Source organism: Mustela nigripes, chromosome 7 (genome assembly GCF_022355385.1).
Source record: "Mustela nigripes isolate SB6536 chromosome 7, MUSNIG.SB6536, whole genome shotgun sequence".
In the NCBI taxonomy this organism is placed as follows: domain Eukaryota; kingdom Metazoa; phylum Chordata; class Mammalia; order Carnivora; family Mustelidae; genus Mustela; species Mustela nigripes.
In genome coordinates this window covers 102,407,096-102,423,962 of record NC_081563.1, presented here as the reverse complement: position 1 = coordinate 102,423,962, position 16,867 = coordinate 102,407,096, and the positions used below count along the sequence as shown (strand labels likewise).

The window sequence follows — 16,867 nt, the reverse complement described above, 5'->3', positions numbered from 1 at the left end:
GGTCCCTGCCCTTCTTCCAAGCTCTGTGCCACACACCACACACACACGGACACACTCCCCAACCAAGATGAGGTGCTCTACTTAGAAGGTGGGTCACAGGCTTTCACCAAACCCTAGAATTTTGTTGTTGGCAAGACACCTGGAAAACTGAGTCTCAACTTCTCATTTCTTACATGAGGAATCCCAAACCCAGAGAAATGAAAGAACTCTCTCAAGACCAGACTGCTCATTCTAGGTTGGCTGACTCCCAAGCCAGTCCTCTTTTGTGAAGCCACACAGCCTCCCATTCCTGGACATCCTTAACATGGTTTTGTTTTACTGGAGAGAATTGGAGCAAATGCACATCTAAAATTCCCAGGCTCTGATAGTACAGTTACTTTTAGGTTGTTATGAGAACTGAAAGGAAATTAAATAACCATGAATTATGGCTGTTTTATTTCAGAGACCAGGTTGCAGTCAGGTAAAGGACATGATGTACATATACTATAGAGCATGGCCCAACTATACAGTAAGCATTCCATGGTCCCATTCATTTATTTAACACTTACACATTCATTTATTTAACACATATTGCCTATTATGTGCAGGCACTGTGCTAGATGCTGGAGATTCAAGAGTACAAGCTTCTGCTCTGGAAAAGGGTTTTGCAAATAATTAATTAATAAGTAAAGTAATTATTATGGATTATAATGGACATGGACAGGAAGCAAAGATAGAGAATACCTGGGGATACCTACTAAAAGGGTATGGCCAGGGAAGGACTTGCTGGAAAAGTGGCACTGAAGACTGGAACTGAAGAATAAGACAGGGCTATCTTTGCAAAAACTAGTTGGAGAGAGCCATTCAGACAAATGTAATCATGAGCACCAAAGCCTTGAGGTGGGAAACTTTGGCTTGACTAAGGGATAGAAAAGAGACTGGAGAAAAGGAGTGAGTATAATGGAGAAACTGGTTTGAGAACTTGCAGAAGAGGGTGGAGCCTTCTAGGTCGTGATAAAGGGTGTAGCTGTTCTGAGATCAGCAAGGAAGGAACCATTAAAGAGATTTTGGATGATAACTCTGTCTGGTTTGTGGAGAATGGGCTGGAGGGGTGCAAACATGTTAGGAGCTTCTATAATAAAATAATCCAGCAGAAGAAGAGACATAGACCAGAGTGGGGAGGAGTAGATGGTTGCAAGACACCATGCAGACACAGAGCCAATAGGACGGGCTGATGGATCATATTTCAGAGTGGAAAAATCGACAAGTCAGAGATAACTTCCAGTTTTATGTGGGGGGGGGGGAGGCATACATATCAGTGGATCTATATTGGACATATGGAATTTGAGATGCCTATTGGGACATCCAAGTGAAGATTTTGAGCAAGGAAATGGTTAAATGCACTGGGAATTGAGACTAAGATGTCATGATCAAAGTGGTAGAAGGAGAGCCAAGAGTTATGTCATGGACACCAAGGGAGGAGACTACCTTAAGGCAAGAGTCCTTTTGAATATTACTGTCAGAGCAAAGAAGATGAAGACAGAGAAGTGCCCATTCAACTGGGCAGCATGGCCATTGCTGAAATTCTTAATACTGAATTCAGTTTAAGAGGCATTATGGGAACAGATGACAACCTCTGCTGGGTGAAGTAACAAACAGAAGGTGAAGAAGTAAGTCTTAGAGAAGCTTTAATATGAAGGGGAAACATGTGGACAAGGGGTCGAGGGCGAGTATTTGGTTCATTTGTTTTGAGATCAGAGGTACCATGGTATCACTGATGCTGAGATCAAGCCAATAGAAAGGAGAAAATTAACAATGACAGATTGAGAGGGGAGAGCTGAGAGGTAAATTGATCAAGAAAGCAAGAATACATGTGTGGAAATTGGCCTTTGATAGAAGCAGGGATGACCATTCCATGCAATAGTTGAGAAGAAGGAGGAGCTATGCAGATGGGAGTATAGAACTAGTGTGAGAATACAAACGTCAACTATACAACTGTCATGAAGAATTAACCATGGATGGCTCCTCTTCCTTCAATGCAATATGCAGTGAGAACAATGAGGAAGAGTAGGAGATTTGGATGGAGCAGATGTGAAATAATCGTCTTGGATGCCAGAGAAGACAAGATTGTGAGGGAAGGGCCATTGATTTTGGAACAGTGCTGAGTACTTATTTGAGGTTTAAGAACATGGAAAACAGAGTAGGTTTTCAGGTTGGGCTATTTTATTTTTCACATTGTCCATCTGCTTGGCTTCTAACATAGACAAGTTGGATCACTGGATTCAATCAGAACGGAAGTTTTGCCGGTAAAATAGATCATAGGGAGAGAAGGAGGCAAGGAGTGTTGAGGGGAGTTACAAAGAAATGGTTATACGAAGGAACATGTGCTAAATAAGAAGGAAAATTAAAGAGAAAGCTACAGGATGGTGAGATAATGGCAGAGGACCAGAGATCTCAGTGAGTTAATCTAGGGAAATGAGCTAATAGGACAGAAAGCATCTTTGTGTAGATTTGCTGACAGAAGGTCTAGGGCAGAGTGGAGCTGAGATGCAGTAGAGGAAAGTATTGATGGTGGGAAGTCAAGGAGCTGGGACAGCCATTTACATAGATGTTGAAATTACCAAATAGGATGACAGATGAGATTGGTGAAGAAGACTGAGCCGGAAGGTTACATTTTCAACAAATGAAGAATGATTAGAGGCACCACATAGCAGCTGGGATAGTCATCATCTTGAAATGCTTATGCATTTTTGGTTTTGTTTTTTCAGAAAGCAGGGGGAAAAATGGTCAGGAAGCAGCTATGGGAACCATGAAGATCTAGGAGAAGGTTGAAGGAATAGTCAGAGAAGAAGTTGAAAATTAGAAGAGATGGTTTATCATAGAATGAAAGTCCTAGAAGGAGGGCTTGGAAGGGTGGCAGGGTCAGGTTGAGTCCATTTAAGAGATCTTCAAAGCAGTGTGGGATGGAGAGCCTATGGTCATGGATAACCTAGAGAAACCATGATGGGAATGGTTTTGAGCTTCTCTTTACTGGAGGTGACACTCTAATCTCAATGGTGGCCTCTGGGCTCTTGTTCCTCTGATTAATTTGATGTAAGGGCATCAGATGAGGGATAGAAATTACTTTTGCTTCCAGGACTACCGGTATCCACTTCTGGGTACCACACTTGAGCCTGTGCTCTCAGCTTTTTGTCTTCTTCCTGCCTCCTCTTTAGCTGTGTCTCATTGCATGACTGACAACTGATCATTAATTCATGAAACCCATCACTTCACAGAATGTAGGACATGTAGTCAAGAAAAAACTGAGTCCTTCCCCAGCACCAAAACCTAAGGAAGAAATAAAGGATGCCCCCAGTTTCAAGCCATATTCATCACCTCTAAGCATCTCTTTGCACCATGAATATGTATCTGGCTACCAATCAGCAAAACATAGTTTGGGTAGAAGTTGCTATAACCCATTGTTTAGGAATACAGGACTTAGAATTCACAGTATTTCTGCAGTTAGAGTAGCAGGTACTGTTTCCCTGGAATCGATGTTTGAAAGGAAGATGGACTTACTTTCACAGATGATGTGTTTACTTTTTCAGATAATGTGTTTCCTTTAGTGGAATGGAGATGAGCCTCAGTGCTCATGATATTTGCAGAAGGGAATGTTCCTTTGTTACCCAGCTGCAGTGGAGAAGGTGCTGACCCACCTGTAGGGGAGAGAAAGAGAGAGAGACAGAGAGAGAAAGAGAAAGGTCACAGCCATGGACAAACCCACACTGCATGCTGTCTGCCCCTTCACATACGGACAGGAGAAGTAAACTGACACAGAAAGAAAATATACCTCAATCTTGTACTAAATGCAGAACTCATAGTATTTTTGTTTGTTTGTTTTGGTTTTGGGGTTTGTTTTGTTTTGTTTTGTTTTTGAATGAAAAGTGTGCATGAGCAGGAGAACTGACTCAGAACAGCTCATCTAGAACCAATTTGCAAGTAGCAGTCCCTCACCACTGTGATGACCACAGGTCTCACCAAGGTGTCAAGTTCAAGTACAGAGTCTCTGTTTCCCACTACTCTGGAAGATGTCATTATTGGCGGGGGGGGGGGGGGGGGGAGGAGCATACAGCCTTAACTAATAAAAACAGAATGTGGTTACTTGTTTGGACATTTTATGTCCTTATGTCCTGCAAGCTTTGTGGTAAGGCAGTTTTATAATTTGTTTTTCTCACAAGAACACCAGTGAAAAGAATTTAATTACAAGTAATCACATTTCATAAACACACACACACACACATTTAGAAGGTCTAACATGGAAGTTTATTACATAGTTCACAGGAATGATATTCGCTTTGTCAGATACTACAGTAATTCAAACATAAGCGAGGGAATAATTCGGTTTCTTCAACATCCCTTGGCCGAGTTTTTTGTGAACTATCATTTGAGTGTTTTGGTGGCACTAATGCATTTGTGCGGTGACAGCCTTTTATATTGAGAGAATAATTTCCCCTTCCCAGGCTCCTAAAAAAAAAAAAAAAACTACCAGTGCAAAATCAAAAGAAGGCAAAAGGAAAGGTGTGTTTTACCTAAATGTCAGATTTAGAAGCATCTGCCTTGTCTGGAGTGTATGGCATTAATTTCCTGCCGGTTTTTCTATTGGAATGCCCCCCTGAGTTGCTTGAAATTGAAAATCAAGTCATGTTTCTTTAATCAGCTCTAGGAAACAGTGAAAGAAGGGGGTGGTGGAGAGGTTTCTTTTTATGAAAAGTTTTAAAATCAACAAAGCCTAGAAAAAAAGAGTATGCACAACTTTGGGCCATGAGGCTGGGATTTTAATCTCAAAGAGCAGTTGTCCCCACCATTTCCATGCCAGTTAAGTATCTTGCTCCCTGTATTATACACTATAATATGTACATATTATATGTATGTGACAGATGTATTATATATCATAACAAGTTATCTCTTGTTCCAAAACTTAGTGGCTTTAAAAAGGACAATTTATTATCTCACATTTTCTGTGGGTCAGAGATTTGGATACAGCTTGGGTTGCAATCGAGTTTATCAGACAGGACAATATCAAGGCATGGCTGGGGGAGGACTGGCTTCCAGGTTTCTGGCTTTCTTCCTGGCAAGATTCGGGTTCTTCGGGCCTGTTAGCAGAGGGCGCCCAGCACTCCTTGCCATGGGGGCCTGTCCATCGGGCAGCTCAAATATGGCAACTCGCTTCCTCAGAGTAAGCAAATGAGTAAAGCCAGGAAGAGAGCGTGAGCAAGACGAAATCCATGGTCTTTGTAACCTAATCTCTGTGACGTCCCGTCACTTTGGTCATATCTTGTTTGTTAGAAGCAAGTTCCTTCCTCCATCCCACACTCAAAGGAAGGGGATTGCAAGAAAGTGTGAATTGCAGGAGAGCGACCATTGAGGACCCTTCTGAAGCTGCCTTCTGTACTTGGCTCCACGTGTAAATGGGTCCCTGCCCATTCTGATTTGTCCTGGGGGACCATTCCCCTTCCCTGTCAGGCATGGTGAACTGGGTCCTCACTTCCCTAGATCTCTAGCCTTACTTTTAATTCCGGTTTCTCTTGTCTATTCAAAATAGAATACATTAAGTTCCTTAAAAATGATTGTCCTGTCTTGCTTAAGAACCTCCAGAGTCCCTTCCTATTACTTGTCTCAGAACAGGTATCGAGGAATCTGGAGGTATCTGGAACTAATCAACTTTTCTCGCCCTTTGCTTTATAGTCTGTATTTGCAGCCAAATTGGACTCCTATTCCTCCTCGTGCCCTCCCCATGCTCTTTTGCGTCTCTGCTCAGACCATTCACTTGGCTAATACTGCCTTGCTCCCATTTTCCATCTGCGAAAATTCTGGACGAATCATGAAACTGTTTTTTCCTATGAACTGTCAAGGTGGAAACGGGCCATTTCTGAACCCTCGTAGCATTGTGCATCCACTAAGTGAGGATTCCATCGTTCCTCATACATAATTATCGGAGGGTGTGAGACATCCCCACTACCCCCTCCCCCGCCCGCCTGCCAAAACAGCGAAAGGGTTTTGGGAGCAGAGATGGTAGCGCTTCTCTTTTATACCCCATGGTACATGTGGTGTAAAGCCCTGCATATATACGGCGCATGCTCAGTGAAATGTGCTCCGTTAGTTAGTGCTTCCCAAAATGCCTTCACTAGACCTGGGAAGACGAGTGGCTATTCCTTCATTCATTGTAGAGATTTGAAAACGGAGTCCAGAAAATTGACCTCCTGGCCGACAGCTGACAATGACAGAGCCCCCATTAGTTTCTCGAGTTCCAACACCCTGACTAGGGAGTGACTAATTTGGGCTTCTCCACTCATACCTTGTATTTTTCTTTTAAATGTAAACCTGCTGAACTTAACCTGATTTTCTAGTGGAGTGATTCATAGTCACTCAACAACCCCTGCATTGTAATAAATGTTCCACTCTTTTGATCTTTTTTTTTTTTTTTTTAACCATCCCAGGGTAAAAAAGGGAGTAGAACAGAGATACAGAGATTTTTTTTTTTTAAATAAATAAATAAAAGACCGTCGGGGGCAGAAGGGGGGCCTGAATCTGCAGTTTTCTGTTCCTTTGTGAATTAACCTTTCCAGCTTACCCAAAAAAAGTAGCATCAGGAAACATCCTGCTATTAAATGTTACCTTGTGTCTGTGTGTTGCTGTCCCCTGACTCACTTCTAACCATCTGATGAAGTAAGTTATCATGGAGCTTGTAGCCTCGCAGGTCAAGAGGTTTCTAGTGACCCAGGACACTTTCACCAGATGCCTTCATTGGAACCAGGGGCATTTCTGTCAGGAAAGTGTTGTATATGGTGTGTGTGTGTGTGTGTGTGTGTGTGCGCGCGCGCGCGTGAACCTCAGAAGAGGAAGAGTGACGTAAAAGAGAGACTCAGGCATGAAGGGTAATTATCTCTCAAAACCCACTGTCCAGGCCTCTGTAGGCAATATTCTGAATTCAAAATGATTTTCAGACAAGTCATGTTTGCACCTGGGAACTGTGAAAAGTCTTGAAAGCTTCATAAAGGAGATGTAACTTGACCATGACAGGAAGTGACTTATAGCCCCAGAGGCTCAGATGTATTGACATAAGGTAGGGAAGTAGGAAAGAATTAGAGTTTTCAAAAAGTCAGATCTTGGTTTCTCCTTTGTCTCTGTATGATGCATGTGTCGTAGAATAAAGCCCCTCTAACCACAGTGCAAACGTGACGTTCATGCAGCAGTCCTTTCGGAATCCCTTGCTTTGGTGAGTCTGATACAGAGGAAAGACAGAATTTTCTCTATGGCTTGTCCATACCGCATCAGTATTATGGTTTCCAAAGACCATATGAACCTGATTTCCCAGGTGCCAGGTGGGCCATGCAGTTGCTGGCAGCAGCAAAAAGTGCTGAAGGAATTAGCTACAGGGTTCCTGGAGGCTAAAACTGTCATGCCCCATTCATATTACTATGTTTCTTTGTGCTTGGATTGTCAGAAGGCTAGCACTTAATCCCTTGATTCTCCTTTAAAAACATTTCTTGTTTCTCCACTTGAATTAGCAGCCTGATGTCCAGCAGCAGGTGATTATCCAAAAAGCTGAGTGTGACCTGCCTGTGGCTGGTGTGCATGATCTGACTCAGGCCAGGTTCTACTAGAAAATTTGATATAATTTTGCCAAGTTGGTGGGCCATTCATCTTAGCAGTGAGGTGTCTGCACTTCGTAGGAAGCTCTTTTTATGTAACATTTTGCCTGACATCGTGCTTCAGGGTCAGTCTCAGAAGGGTCTTAGGTTTAGCCAAAGCTTGCTTCATCATTTCCCAGCAGGTGACTTCATAATACGTGAGACCACTGAACTTCGCCACTTGAGCCAGGTTCCTTAACACGAATTTCTACCGCGTTCCTCTCATGTCCCCTAGGACAAACTGCACTAATTTTGTTGCTCTTTTCAGCACACGTCTTCCCCCTTCCTGTACTCCGAACCCTGTGTGAGAGTGACAACTTCAGAGATCCTGAAGGAATTTATGTCGTATGATGGCTTTGATGCCTTTCCTCTGATCCCACAAGATGTTTGGGACAGTGGTGGGGGAAGTGCAGTAAATATCTTTTTATCTACAAAGCATAGCACTGGCTTTGAATTTTCTAAGAAGATACGACCGGGAGACAGGGTGAAAGTAGATGATGTAAGGAAGAGAGGTGATAGCACGAAACTGGTAGAAAGAGGCTGTTATTTCTGAAGCTGCTTATATAGGAAGAGAAAGCTGTTTGCATTTGGGTGCAACTGGCTATGCACCACGAGCCAAATTCTGGCCCCAAGTACGTGTGGTCAGCCCACGAGCCCTGGAAAGAATCTGACTTTGCCTTTCTCCAAATATTAGTCATTGCTGGGTGGATTTTTGTAGGATGATTTTTGAAAAGATAAATAAAATGAGGACACAAAGACCTGGAAGAAAAGCCAACACTTGTGGGGAACAGGGCTCCTAATCTTCCATTCTTGCCACCATCCAGAGGTGCAGAAACAGGCATGAGTGACAGCCAGCAGCGAAGCTGTCCACCTCACAGGTGGACCAGGACTTCAGAGGTGGGGCAGCCAGTCCGGGCCCCGGGGCCTCCTGCCTCCTCACCTCTGGTTCTGCCCAGTAGACTGCTGCCTCCAGACGGGAAGCATGAGCAGGCCAACTTGAGCCCCTTCATGCCCTGAGTGGAGGGATGAGTTAGGACCACACGGAGTCCATTCTTCTCCAGCAAAGCAGTGATGCGTTCCAGGCAAAAACCCAATCTGGGATGTTTTGGCCCAAAGGAAACATTTACAACCAAATTATACACCTCGGAAAATAAATGAGCTTTCATTTTGGAAGGAAACCCTGCCAGGCTGTTTATTATTTGCACCACAATCATAAAGTTGGTTTTAATCTCTCTAGTGGAATGCCGCTGCATTGGCCAACTGGCAGGCTCTGGCGGTTGGAGTGGGGACCACTTCACCCTTAAGAATGCACAACGGGAAGCAGGGGAAGTCCTTCTTCTGCAACATTTTTCTCAGGATCCATCGTTTGGGTTTTGGGTGTTTTGTGTCTTGTTTTGTAGTTTGGTTTTGTTTTGTTTTGTTTCTTCTGGCACATTCATTGCAACTTCAAAGCAGGCTCCTTTTTCCTTTTTCTTTTCTTTTATTCTCATTTTTGAACATTCCTGGGGCCTTCCAGAAAAAGACTTAATGTAATGTTTCCTTTCTAAATTGATGAAAATCCAGGAGCAGGTCCAAGAAAGTCTATAATGGATTTCCATTGATCGTTTGAAGGGGAACTGGATATAAAAAAGCTCAGAGAGAACAGAGGGTAAGGGCTTATCAAGCAAGTTCTCCTTTTCTACCTTAACAAAGACATCGGGTGATTTAAACCTGCTGGGAATCTACTCCCAGGATTTATGCCATGAAATGACCTTGTAGATATGGCAGCCGGAGACTTAGAGTTTCTGGGATGGCCTGGGTCTCATATACTGTATACCATTATCAGATTAGGTACTGGCTAATGTGTTCTGATTTAGGGTTTGGAATAGGAGGTATTCCTACCAGTGTTTAAAAATGTGGCTGTACTTGAAGTCCAGAAACTCCCCTGGGAGCGACACAGAATTTTGCACTTGTTTGGAAGACATTATTAGGATGAAGTCCTGTGGACACATGGAGCTTCAGAAAGCAGAGCAGGGGCTGCTGGAACGAGAGATAGTCAACGTTTTGGTGTTCGTAGATCAGGCAAATCGTGGCAGCACAGCTAAGAATCCTAAGTGATTCCCAAATTTGGTGACACCACGGAAACCCCAAGATCTTTGAAAAGTACAGGTACCCGAGTCCCATTCCTGACACCCTGATTTAAACGGTTTGGGGTATGACCTGGGCACTGGGAGGTGCAGCAAAGTTTGGGAACCCTGCTAGAAACTGGAAACTCCCTGAAAGCAAGAATGGTGTCTGTCTTTTCATCATTGTATTCCCAGTGCTTGGGATCGAGTCATTGGCTCTCAATAATTACATGTTGAGTGAGTAAATGAATAAAAGTCCTGAAGTTCATCTGCCTACATGCCATTTGAAGTGAATTCCAGCTCTCATCAGACGATTTCAGCTCTTAAGTACTTGAGGTGGTTTAGGGTGGAGAGTGGATTAAGTTCTGGGTCTTCCTCGCCTCCGTCTATATTATCCCCTGTCTCTCTTCTTCAGACATCCTGAGAATGATTTTAGAAGCTCTTCCTAGGTCACTTTTAATATTCATGGCATGATAGTGTCCCAACTCAAGACTGCTGATTGCTTTGTATTTTCTGGAAGTCAGGAATGTATACCTGGGGTATCCTGCACCTCGGGTTTCCCCGTCCCTCCCCAAGATGCCTTAATGATGCAGAGATGGATAACCCAGTTCTTTGCCAGCAAATTCACAAGGGCCCCTTTCACCCACTTAATGCACAGTTCTTGTTCTCTCGTTCGGACGCTGAAGGCTTCTACTACCCACTGTGCCTTCATCCCACCTCACCCCCTCCCGCAGACACCGAATCCTGGCAGTGGATAAGTCAGCTTCCATTGTAAAAATGTTTATGGAGACTGTCAGTTCTTAACCTTAAAACTGAACCATGCTGTTTGTATTTTTCCAAGTGATGGAGAGTGTGAAGGACTAATGAAAATGGAGCGTGAACAGATCAAACATGCGTCGTGGAATCTTTGTTCAAGACCTGGGACAGAAGCAGTTCCCTCGGGGAGGGGCAGGAATTCCAGGGAACGGGATCTTCTGTTAGCTGGGCTTGAGACCCGAGATCCCAGCCAGGGAGTGAGGGAACCAGCCGTGGTGTGCGGGAGAGAGGGGTCATAAGATGCTTTCTTTGTCTTCTGAAAAGCAAGAAACTGATTTCCTTTGGTCAGATTATGAACAGATCCACTTGTCACAAAGTCTATCTTCTGACCTTCTAGGGTCTGCTTTCAAAAGTCAGGTGTTGAAAGTCATTCAGAAGTTGTGGGACAAGTTTCTGTGTACTGTCTGCCTTTTCTTTTGACTGCTGGGGAGGGCGAGCATGTGGGCCTTTTAGTGACTGACTACTCACAACTTGGTTAAAAATGGATTTTGCTCTACCTAAAAACCAGTCTTTCCATCTGCAGACTTGGAGAGTGAAGGTGAGAGTCCGAGCTGAAGCCAACAAATGGCATTTTCACAGAATGAGGTTAAAATTTGCTGGAGGAGAGCAAATCTCTTGTTGCTGCATGAGCCCTTTCTGGTGGGGGCCTGTGGAGGTTGTCTGAAGACAGCGTCCTCTTGGGTTGGATTTATCCATCAGGCTTCTATGTTCCAGAAGGTCTCCCTGGAGGAATATCCTTATTCCTTAATATCCTTAAGTGTGCAGGGTTGCTGGTAAAGGAATGCTCCTCAGGGGTGATTCCCTTTGAAATGGGGCACTTTGGGTTTTCATGGTGACTCCTGAGGATAGGATGGGAACAGATAGATTTGCTTCTCCAACTTCATACCTGAGTCCTTCTGCAATTTCCTGGAAAATCGCAGGTTAGCTGTCGGACAGTTTGGGATTTATCCGAGCTGTTGGGTGTGTTGTGTGACCCTTTTAGGGCAAAGGGGAGCTCTCTGGTTTGAAGAGGGGCCACCCCCAAACCACGGTAATAGGCCCTTGGCATTTGGGGCACCTGAAGGAAATTCTTGATCTAATTCTTTCCTCTGTCTTCCCTCATCTTTCATATACTGATGGATAATTTCTCTTTGGCCTTCCTGAGGGCCCCTTCATGGGCCTTGTTGAGTCTGCCAGCCCTCTGAGCTGGAAAAGTTGATCTAGTAGCCAGTCAGGGCCCAAGCCTGTCCCTCCCCATGGACCCGTATAGCTTATTCAGAGATAAAGACGCAGTGAAGAGGATGTCCGTTAGAAACCCTGTGCTGCCCCATTCGGGACATGTGCTACCTAAGCAAGCAGGACAAGGCTAGAACATACTGATGCTGGGGATATGTGGGAAGCGAGTCAAATCTTCCAGGACACTCTCCACCCTCAAGGTCCTATCTTTTCACCCCTGTATTGGCTTCTAATGTCACCTGACTCAACAGCAGCTTCTTCACCGACCCAGGAGACCCAGCGACCAGGAGAGTGAGGAGCTCTGCACTGGGTGTCATCCCTGGGGGTTTGGGGGACAAAACCCTGAAGAGTGGGTGACAGCTCAGAGGGTCTCCCCAAGCTGGACTGGGTGCCTTGGGGCTCATTGGCTATTCACCTGATTACATTTCCCCAGGAAAAATACACCAGCCATTTGAGAGGCCTTCATTTCCTGAGAGTCTTTCCTTTGCTAAAGTGACCGTCAGCATAATAGTTCCATAACTACTACTCAGCCACCTGTTCCTCATATTCTCCTGGTGAGAGCCAAGGATCTCAGATGTCAGCCTGCGTCCAAATTACTGGAAGGGCCAGTTAAAACATAAGCTGCTACCCACCCCCCAGCCCACCAGAGGCTGATTCTGCAGGGTGGCGCCTGAGACTCAGCATTTTTCATGTTAATGAGTAATGCTAACCCTGGGACCACACTTTGAGAACAAGTAAGTTAAAGTGATAACTCAGCTTATTATCGGCTTTCCGTGAGCTTGGTGAACACGTGTATATGCTTACGTAACCGTACTTATAAATATGTGTATCTGGGGCGCCTGGGTAGATCAGTGGGTTAAGCCTCTGCCATCGTCTCAGGTCATGATCTCAGGGTCCTGGGATCGAGCCCCTCTCTCTCTGCCTGCCTCTCTGCCTACTTGTGATCTCTGTCTGTCAAATAAATAAATAAATAAAATCTTTAAAAAATTAAATATTAAAAAAATAAATATGTATATCTGCAAATCAGTGCATATGTAGACATACTTATGTATCATCTTCTTATTTGACATTGAAGAGAAGCAAGTAGATTCTGAAATTGTCCAGAATCAGAACTGAATGCGGGAGAACAAAATACTTGGGCTCCTACCCCTCTGAAGACTCCTTCAGTCTTCTTTCTATCCCTGTTTCCCAAGCCCCTCCTGCCCCACGTTGCTTGCTACACTCACTGGGTATTGCATGGTGGCTCTGTCATGCCCAGGTGGCTGTCCCCCTTGGTCCCTCCAGTGCCGTGTCTAGATTCTCTTTTGGGGCAGAGAGTAAAGCCAGGCACTCCTCGTGATGTCACTGGGAGGCATGGGCCTCTGCCGTGTCATGTTGGGCAGAACTCGGGGTCGCCTCGCAAGTGGAGACCAAATCAGGAACTGAGGCAGGGAAAACTTTCCCCACCTCTGCCAGAGCCTCTGTTCATTCCCCCAACATCCCAGGACCATAACATATTCTCAAGGAGGTAGGGTGATTCAGCTATGCCCACGCCTATGGGGCTTTGAAATCCATCCTGTTCATTCATCCGTCCATCTAACCCCTCCATCCACTTATTCAGAGGCTCTTTCCAGATTTTTTTGGTAAGACGGCAGTTTTAAAGGAAAAGGCTAACTTTTTGTGATTCTGTCATGGAAAACTGTGTTGGACAAGAGCAATGCCACAGAAGCAGCCAATTGAATAGGAAGAGCCCCAGGCTGGGAGTTTGAAATCCCATACGCTAGGCCCAGGCTAGAAGCCCTTTTACATGCCACCTCCTCCCCAAGGATCCCCAGGATCATGTTCCATCAACACAGGGAGCCAAATCCCCAGACCTGTCTTGTGCCCCACTCTTGCCAGGAAGGTCTGGTGTGATGATTCTCAGGACAGACTGTGTTAAGAGGGGCTTGGGGAGATAAAATGGCTTTAAAATTCAAAAGACTAAAGGACAGACCACTCCCTTGTTTCTGAAGGGTAGGCATCTTTGGAGAGGCTGCAGCCTGGTTCTAGGTTCTAGGTTCTCTCTCCGTGTCCTGATCCGTCTCCTTATGCACCGGGGTGGTTAATGTCCTTCCCCGTGGCTTCAGCCAACAGCAGGCTGCCATCTCCTGTGTCCACCATCCAGCATTAACACCTTCAGCTGGGTTCACAGGTGCGTAAGCCCCAGCTGGACCCTTTATGAGCCAAGTGACTTTGGTGACATTCTCCACTCCATTTTCTCATCCATACAGTTGAGGCAGAAAGCTTGTACCCAGCTGGTGGGGAGCTTTGGGAGGCCCTGAGTTGACTGTTTGGACAAGGCTAGCACAGAGAAGGCATTGCTGAAAAGGCGGCAGAGGAGGAGGAGTGCTTACAACTAGGGAAGATAGGAGCTGAGCCTGAGCAGGAACCATCGAGAGAAAAGATAGATACCTGTGATACTAGAAAGGTTAATGAGGAAAAGGAGTCACGAAGGGGAGAAAAGACCCGTGTTTACCACAGAGATGCTCCCCATTTCACAGGTGAGAAAACTGAGCCACAGGGAAGTGTTAAGAGGAAGACTTTGCTGGCAAGGCAAAGTCCCTCTTTTTGCAAAAGCTGGATTTTCCTGTACCCTTTATTATTCAGAAAATAGCAATAATACAGAAGCGCTGCATCTTTAAAAAATATCCTTGATCTTGCCAATGGCAATTTCTCCCATGATTCCTTCTCTGTCTTCTTTTCTTTTGGCTTTTTGGTGGTTATGTAAGTTTTGCATCTAAGTCACCTACACACCAGAGGGAGCACAGATCACACATCGGGAGCACATCTCAATCAATTTTCACAAAGTGAACATACTGCGTGACCAACTCCCAGACCAAGAAGTAGAGCATAGCCCATCCCCCCAAAAAGCATGGACTCCCTTCTGGTCACTAGCTGTCCTAACTTCTAACAGCACCAGTCCATTCTGCCTGCATTTTAGCTTTCTATAAGTACAATCGTATGCTTTGTGTATTTGGTATCTGACTTGCTTGCTACCATGTTTGTGAGCTTCATCCATGTTCTTAGGTATGGCTGTACTCGGTTCATTCTTCTTGCTTCTGTCGTGTTTCGTTCTGTGACTGTTTTATGCCTGCATTTTCCTTAGACGTTCTACTGTGGATGGCCAGTCATGGGGCCCCTGCCACGTTCAAAGTTCATCCTAAATGTTTAGCAGGCAGGAGGAAGAATACAGTGGCACCAGACACTAATATCCAATGCAACACATGTTTGAGGCTGGGCTCTTGGTGACCTGTTTTGTCTGTTCTTTGCTTCATCTGGCCCCCTTAAGAGCTGCCACAATGTTTGCATAAAGTACCATGCACATTCCATTCTCTCTCTCTCTCTCTCTTTTTTTTTTTTTTTTTTTTAGAGAGGAGAGCAAAGGGGGAGGGTCGGAGGGAGAGTGAGAGAACCTTAAGTTGACTATCCACTGAGTGCACAACCTGACATGGGAGGCAGATCCCACAACCCTGAAGTGGTGACCTGAGCCAAAACCAAGAGTCAGATGCTTCACCGACTGAGACACCCAGGAGCCCCATGTGCCTTCCATTCTTACTTTATCTCCTCTCTCTCTCTCTCTCTCTCTCTCTCTCTATATATATATATATATATATACATATAATTTTATATATGAATATATATACATATTTAAATATATACTTTGTTTAGTAGGGGGAGTCCTGGACTTATTTTCCTAGGAAAACTCATACTAGCCCATTCTTTCTCAACTTGTGCAGTGTATGTGTATGTATATATGTGTGTGTGTATTTATATGTATATTTCTTTATAAATATAAATCTTATTTTATAAATATATAAATATATTATATATAAATATAAATATTATGTTTATATTATACATAAAATATTATTTATATATCAATGTATATATTTATAAATATATTTTTAATTTATAAATATAAATTTTATATGTAATATTTAACATGTTTAGAAATACAAGTTATACATAATATATATTTATAAGTATATATTACATATCTCTTAATGTATAAAATCAGACTGCCCAAGTCAAAGAGCAATGGGCTAGTATGAGTTTTCCTAAGAAAAGGAGTCCAGGACACCCCACCAAACAAAGTGGGGGAGCCGAGTTGAGGATGAAATCAATAGTGTGCTGTAGGTCATCTGTGAGCCAGCCCCCTGGGAACCCCTACCCCTCGTTACCCCTGGACAAGCCTCAGTGGGGGGGGATGGGGACTTCAAGGGGCTGCAGAGCCTCTTAGTCTCCAGAGCACCTTCTGGGGAAGGGGGTTGCAGAATTAGGACAGCAGAACGTCAGTGGGAGGGACAGGGCTGTGGAACCTACTTACCAGCTAGGGACCTTTCTGACTCCCCTTCCTCATCTCTGGAATTCGGGTACTCATGGCTACTTCAAATGGATGTTGTGAAGATTCAGTTTAACATCCAATGCCTGGTACAAGTGATCACCTGGTTTTCCCAGACATGTCCCGTGTGCCCTATATGTTCTCGTCTATCTGTAGACCCAGGTTTGCCCTCCTCCATCCCAATTTAGGCCTCGGGTCCTTGAGCTGCGTGTATTACAGCAACAGGCTCCCTTGCTCTGGGGCAGCGGATGAGGGGAAGAGGAGAGGGAAATGGCCGTATTTAGCAAGCCCCGTCGGCCCCCACACACCCACACACAACGCTCTTCCTCCTACTTTGGATAATGGTGACCTCTCTCTTTCCTCACCTCTTCAGGCCTGAGGCTATAAGATCACCCTGGGTTTACTGGCCCTGGGTACTGCAGTATCATTGGCGGTTTCCAGTGTCTTTGATCAGACATCTGTAAATTGTTCCTATATTAAGCTCTCCCTGGCCACCCAGTATCTCAGTGCCATCCATTTCCTGCCCAGATTCAGACTGATACATCATGGTGTTTATACTGGAGAGGGCAGTAAACCTGGAAGCATGTTCTCTGTTGCAAACCGCCCCCTTCATGACTGTCCCCTGAAAGAAAGCTGAGAACCTTGCTGTCCTCTTTTCCTGAACCTCACCTCCCTGAGTGAATTCTACTGAGAGAATTGTCTTTATCAAGAACAATATTGGG

At 44.6% G+C, this 16,867-nt stretch overlaps 1 protein-coding gene across 3 annotated transcripts in view; it reads left to right on the top strand.

The window, feature by feature from the left end:
- ISM1 (isthmin 1) overlaps nucleotides 1–16,867 on the top strand; it is a 73,488-nt gene that overhangs the window by 19,184 nt on the left and 37,437 nt on the right. The window lies entirely within an intron of this gene.